This window comes from Pinus tabuliformis, chromosome 8 (assembly GCF_031772625.1).
Source record: "Pinus tabuliformis cultivar Carrire ecotype Pingquan chromosome 8, CPIR1, whole genome shotgun sequence".
Taxonomy (NCBI): Eukaryota; Viridiplantae; Streptophyta; class Pinopsida; order Pinales; family Pinaceae; genus Pinus; species Pinus tabuliformis.
Window position 1 is genome coordinate 717,989,419 of NC_142294.1, and position 6,000 is coordinate 717,995,418.

Sequence of the window (6,000 nt, forward strand, 5' to 3'; positions counted from 1 at the left end):
AATTAGCCAAGCAAGATTGGAGGACAGATCTATAGAGGGTTTGATCAGTTGTAATCTTTCCAGGTGTTATTGTAATTGCATTTTTCTTCAGAGGGCCATTATCCTAGTAAAGGAGCCCTTGTATGCTAAAGATTATTATTAATGAATCAGCAGATTTGAAGGGAAACCAATTTTGTGTGCATGTGAATGAGATTAGTTAATGATTGCTTCCGTTGTTTACCTTTATTTACGTGTTACAATCTCAACTATGCTTTTTATACAATACATCTGTGTAATGATTAAATTTTACAGCAAGGAATATGTAAGGAAATAATTAACTAGGTTGTTGGGGTTAGAGAAATTAAGGACTGCTATTACGTGCTAAGAATTTCAACATTCTGAAAGGGTGGATGTTTAATAAAATGATAAATCTATGTATGTCTCTATCTATATGTATGTGTGTGTATGAAGCACCAAGCTTCAGGGCTTGGGGCATGAGTTGATGGTTGTTGGAGACGACTAAAAGCTACTGCCACATTTCTAGGGGATGGGCAGATGGGGATGACAAAATATATTAAAAAATTATTAGCAGTTAAAAAATAATGATTCTAGAACATCAGGCTATGGGACAACTAATAGGAGTAGCAAGTGTTAAATAGTAGGTCCTAAAGGCCACCTTTGTGTGGATATTAAAATCACGAAGTAAATACAGTAGATATACTGGATAGGAGCCTAGCAAAACTTAAAAGTCTTAATGTGATTGCGTAAGATTTCAACATGCACTGCATAGACACAACCAAAGGTTGTCTATTTAAAGTATAAAATACAATGATAATACAATATAAAGAAACTAGCTGCTAAGATAATCAAGATGGACATCATTGTACATTTGGTGTCTGGTAGTTTCATGCCTACGAGATCCATTGGAAGTTGCCTATCATGTTGAACCTAAAGAATGCTCTGCTTTGATTGACAAAGAACTTTTCAGTAAATTGAGAGCATTCAAAGCAATGTGCAAGCAATGAGAGCTTCACCTTGTTCACCAATATCTTACCGCATTCATTCATAAAGGGTGTTTTAAAATTGTGACAATTAGAGTCTATATTATAGGTAGTGGGTAGAGATGTGGGGTAGGGGCGATTTATAGGTATTGGAGAGTATTAAAAGAGGTATTCGATAAAAATAGGGGATATCTATTAAAAATAGGGGTTATTGTTATTAGAATGATGTATGGGGAGTGGGGTTCAACAAAAGGATTTTGGTAGGTTTTTATCAATATCTAGTGAGATTAGAGGTATTCTTTAACGTGCCACGAACGAAGTCTTTATGACACAGGTTGACTAAGTGGAGACCTTGTGGTCCAAGTTAGGATCCTTGCGATTCAGATCCCAATCCTTGAAGACCCGATTCATAATCTTCTTTGTGTGGGAGATGAAGTGAACATTTGGAAAGTACAAATGAAACACCTTCAACAATTCTTGAGCCCAACCTATTAAATATTAGCATGTGGGTATGACCATACGTACTCCAATTTCTTCTTGTTGTTGAAGAGCCAACCACTTAACAAGGAACATGATGATAAGGGTTTGCAATTACTACAGTGTCTCTGTGTACTGTTCACATCTGCACTTTTTCCAAAATATGCCTTATTGTTAATGGTTGTGAAATCTGCAAATCCCTGACCTGAAAGCAAACTCTGCAAATTGGCCACTAATAATCAGTCTTATTGGAATTTGGGAAGATATCTGTAATTGCTATCGTAACCTCTAAAGATACCTCCTTGTCCTTGTGTGGGACTCTCATTTTCTCATTGTTGGCATTAATGTAGCTCTTATAGCAATATTTCAGATTGCATATATGTGCCAAAACATGCAAAGCGATGTTGAACTCTTCCCACTTGCCAGTGATTATAGCCCTCATATGAGGGATACATTTTTTCTCTTCCATGCTTTTGCTTTCATTTTCCTCCATTAGTAAATTGATCATGTTCACAAATCTGAAATATGACACCTCCCCAAGGGCTCTGTGACATGTGTCATCATGTCAGATATTTTGACACACAATGCCTGGATGTCTAACGTGTCCTCACATGGGGGCATGTGTCTGATGTCTCTCAGACATGCAGGCAGCTCATGTCCTGACATGTCTGTCATGCTTGATGCAAAAAGCGATTCTGCAGGTTGCAAAACCCTGCTTAAACCCCTAATTTTCCCTCCTTTGTTCATTCTCATCTTCAGGAAATTGCTAAAATAGTCTGCAGTTAAGGAGAAAACAAGATTGAAGGGATCCCAAGTTTGTCATTTCTCTAACAACAATTTTCTTCATTCATACTGCAATAGTCACTGTTCAATCACCAAGGAAGCTGCAAGAGATCAAAGTGAAGGGAAGAATGTTGGTGTTGGTGTTGCTCCCCCTCCAAGTCCATTGATTGCTGTTACTTCTCCATCTGCTGGAAGTGGAACTTCTATTTCTGCAAAAACCCTGCTACAACATGAAAGCAAGCTCAAGAAAGTAAATACCCACTGTGAAAATATGTAACAAGAATACAAGGGTTCAGGTGAAAGGTTGTTAGGGGAGGAAATTGTGTGCAGACATGTAATTTCCGCAATGTTGATTTCAGGAGCACCCTCTCCTGAGTAAGGGCCATTTATGGGCCCTCTATGATTTGAAAGGTTCTCGGTAACATTACAAATATTATGGGAGAAAGGCTACTCTTGTAAAGCTTTTAAGTTTTATCTGATACATACACTGCAATACTGTGGGTTTCCTTGAGAAATGGGTCTAAACTCTGTTGCTGGTCACATCGAGGATAGACATGAAGAAATTAAGGATTAAGGTTTTTTTAGGCCTTTGGCATGAAGTTCCCTTGGACATTCAAAGAACCCATTATTACTATTGTCACAGGAATAAAATCATGCCAAAGGCTTAAAAAAAAATTGTCAGCTTCTCTGTTGAAATCTCTTGGGACATGGAAATATGCTTTGGATGGGACATCTTCTGCAATTTTCCTGATTCTTTTCATGATGTTTTCCATAGATTTCTCCTTTGGGAGGGACTCTTTGACTAGTTGATGCAGGATTATGAGAGAATCTCCCCTAACCATGTGCCCACCTCATGTTCTTTGGCTAACAAAAGTCCCTGGTAGATACCATATAGCTCTGCTTGATTACTTGACATATAACCAAGATCCCATGAGTCCCTGAACACTTTGTCCTCCTTGGGGCCATGGAGTACCCCTTCCCTTCCTGCCACCCCTGCATTGTACCAAAATTAAACAATAAAATATGGTACACAAAAGAATAACAAGCCATAAAATGCATGCGTGCCCACGCCTGCCCCCCACAAAAAATACAATAACTCACTTAAAATACATGATTTCAAATGACCATGGCAAAATGCTTGACTCTGGCATGTTACAATGTATAGAGTTTGGCAATAGTTTAGATGCAAAAAATCGATACAATAATCTTGCTTAAATTACTGCATAATGCAAATAGATTCTTGATCATCTTTAGTCTGTGACTAACATAGTTGTCTCCATGTTAAAAGTTACACAGCTTCAACGCCATTGCAAAGTGTTGAGATTTGTGTTTCAACTTTCAGATCTCATTTTTTTGTACGAGATAGAGTAACATTGAAACATGTTAGTCAGAGAATGAAAATGAAACACTTAAAGCTTATTGTAGGAGAATAAGAACACAAAAACAAAGAACGTGTTGAAATTTCAGAAGTTAGGCATGATTAGGTACTATTTTAAGGTTTTGTTTTTTGAAAGTATAATGTGCTCCAGGGAAGGTACATAAACAGTAATTTATTTTTAAAAACTGTCTTTATACATATATGCATCGTAATTTGGACAAGCAAACGTAATGTTCATCAGAAACATTAATCATCTTGAATTGATCATCATTGTACATCGAGTGTTGCCATGTCTTCCAGGAATATTGGTAGAATTTTAGAATTATGACATCCGGTCTGAAAATTGGAGTGAAGACATTTGAAATTTACTGGAATTATGTTCAGTGGATCTTGTTCGGCACTTCTTCGTTCGGTAGGTTGTGCTTTGTTCATCTTACTTATCTGGTATGCTTGCTTGCTACCCAAAAGCAAGATGCATATCCCGAGCAGTTCCAAGAATCTAGAGTACGATACACATGTATTATTTTATCTGTTAATTATGTATTATTTTATTGACAACAAGTTGGCATTGTGGCACGATGAGAAGATTTCTGGTCGGAATGAGTATATCTTATTGTCTGTTCTAATTTCTAGTTTTCACTTTATTTGTTATGAACTCATTGATCTCTCGAATTTTATGACTTCTTTTTGTAAGTCCATTTAGATCTTTGGCATTTTGGCTGATGGATACCTCTTACTATTGGAAATGTCACACAATTTTGGTGAGTATGACCTTTGCCTTACCTATTTGCATTATGTCTTTTATATGGCCTGTAGAAATTCAGTAGAATTTCACAATCATCCCATGGGAATTTCACCCAAATATGTAGCACTTAAGCTGTATAACTTCTAGTTGCCAGCATCAATGTTTTATCCATTCTAACAGAGTTCACTGCAATTTGTAGAATAATAATTGTTGAAGTTTGCAATCCATTTACTTAAGATCGAGCTAAGAAATATATTCATTATTGAAGATTCTAGGAAGTTGCAATAGGCTTATGTTGTTGTAAATCTTGTAGTTATTAATCAGTTGCTGGTGTTCTGCAAAAGGTTTCAAGTTGGCATCCTTCTTGGCACTGGGCATTCTTGTTCTGTTTTTTTTTTTGCTGATCCTCTTTGCCTCTACCATCCGTTTATGGGATTAATGGATTAACGATTTTGGTGGGAGATATTTTCTTCTAGATTTTGATTTTGTTTTGGTGCATTGGCAATTATGAGCAGCATGTGTGTATTATTCATTTACTTTTGTGTACGTTCTAATGGTGATGGCATTTGTCAAGTCATCATAAAAAAAACTTCAACTAGCCAGAAGAGAATGGTGGAGAATTTACTTTTGTTCATCAAAGCTTGTAATATCCCTCTTGGAATATTACAATACTTATTGAACTATAAAAGAGCAGTGCTCATGAATTGATACACAGTAGTGTAGTGAAGAATTTGAACAGTCAATTGATTCCACAAACAATCATCTAAAAACTAACACTGATTCAATAAGCAGTTACAGTCTTACAAATTCCATAGATAACATCAAAGCATAGCTTTACTAGATTGTAGCTAACCCTCACAGATTTAGGGCCCTTAGTTCTGCTGTCACTAGTCACATCACAACTCTTGATGGTTGCTTCGCCTTGTTGATTAGCCTCCCACAGCCACAAACAGCTTCCTGCTATCTCAGGGAGAGGTCTCCAATTTCACTGCCACAGAGGCAGGGGGAATTCCACCCTCCACACTTTCCAGAACTGCAGTCTGCTGCCTCCTCGCTGCCACAATCAACTGAAACCAGACTCCATTTGCCTCAGAACCACAGAGCCTACCACAGAGATCATTCTCTGCTGCATACAAGCCTTTGGGATAACTCGCTGCCACAGAGCAGCCTAAGAGATGGTTTCACTGTCACAGAGATGAGCTTAGAGATGATCTGCTGTCTCAAAAATACCTCGTGGATGATCCACTGTCAACAACAAGGCCTCAGAGATAGTCAGCTGTCTTCACCTTACTCAGGAGATACTCACTGTCTCAGATTTGATGGAATTAGCCCTGCATCCTTGGTAAACAGTCCTCACTAGCCTCAGCAACATCTTGTTCCACAGATGAGGCCTTCAAGATAGCTTGCCACCATAGATACTGCCTCAGAAATTGCTCACTATCACATGCTGCCTCAGTGTTAGCTCGCTGCCACAGATACTACCTTAGAGAAAGCTTGCCGCCACAAATAACGCCTCAGAGTCCCTTGTTGCCTCAAATTGGAAGAATGTTGCCTCAGAAAATGCCTTAGAAAGATGCTCTTCCACTTAGAATATTACCCCGTGATCAGAAAAGGTAAAATGATTGGTTAGGGTGGAA

General features: G+C 38.0%; 1 protein-coding gene across 1 annotated transcript in view; it reads left to right on the forward strand.

The window, feature by feature from the left end:
- Nucleotides 1–3,971, forward strand: part of LOC149237605 (uncharacterized) — a 48,606-nt gene extending 44,635 nt beyond the window's left edge. The window contains exon 2 of the mRNA XM_089372704.1: nt 3,919–3,971. The gene's annotated coding sequence lies outside the window, so the exon portion shown is untranslated. The remainder of the gene's footprint in view (nt 1–3,918) is intronic.
- The last annotated feature ends 2,029 nt before the right edge of the window (nt 3,972–6,000 follow it).